Here is a 1024-nt window from a genome sequence, read left to right on the forward strand (position 1 = left end):
AAAATAACAAATGAAGTCAGAAAGGGTTGTAAATTGATGATGTGTCTTTGAATGGTGCATTTTGAACACAGAAAAACTATGGAGTTCAAATAAGTTCAAAAAAATGAAATCCCTTTGTAACAGACGAGTTTCCGTATGAAACCCTGATACTTCGAAAGAGATTGTCCGTTTTGTACACGAAGTGCATCCAGTTTTTGCCGTAACCCTCTCTAATTTCTTGCCCATGCTATGTGGGTGAAATGATGATACCATGCCAACTTGGAACCTCTTCAGAGTTCATTTCAAATGCTTTTCAATTTCATGGTCTTATGGCGCAAAATAATCAGTAAATGCATGAAAAATAACAAATGAAGTCAGAAAAGGTTGTAAATTGATGATGTGTCTTTGAATGGTGCATTTTGAACACAGAAAAACTACGGAGTTCAAAAAAATTCAACAAAATGAAATTCCTTTGTAACAGACGAGTTTCCGTATGAAACCCTAATACTTCGAAAGAGATTGTCCGTTTTGTACACGAAGTGCATCCAGTTTTTGCCGTAACCCTCTCTACTTTCTTGCCCATGCTATGTGGGTGAAATGATGATACCATGCCAACTTAGAACCTTTCAGAGTTCATTTCAAATGCTTTTCAATTTCATGGTCTTATGGCTCAAAATAATCAGTAAATGCATGAAAAATAACAAATGAAGTCAGAAAGGGTTGTAAATTGATGATGTGTCTTTGAATGGTGCATTTTGAACACAGAAAAACTATGGAGTTCAAATAAGTTCAAAAAAATGAAATCCCTTTGTAACAGACGAGTTTCCGTATGAAACCCTGATACTTTGAAAGAGATTGTCCATTTTGTACACGAAGTGCATCCAGTTTTTGCCGTAACCCTCTCTACTTTCTTGCCCATGCTATGTGGGTGAAATAATGATACCATGCCAACTTGGAACCTCTTCAGAGTTCATTTCAAATGCTTTTCAATTTCATGGTCTTATGGCTAAAAATAATCAGTAAATGCATGAAAAATAACAAATGA

Source organism: Triticum aestivum, chromosome 1D (assembly GCF_018294505.1).
Source record: "Triticum aestivum cultivar Chinese Spring chromosome 1D, IWGSC CS RefSeq v2.1, whole genome shotgun sequence".
NCBI classification, from domain to species: Eukaryota; Viridiplantae; Streptophyta; class Magnoliopsida; order Poales; family Poaceae; genus Triticum; species Triticum aestivum.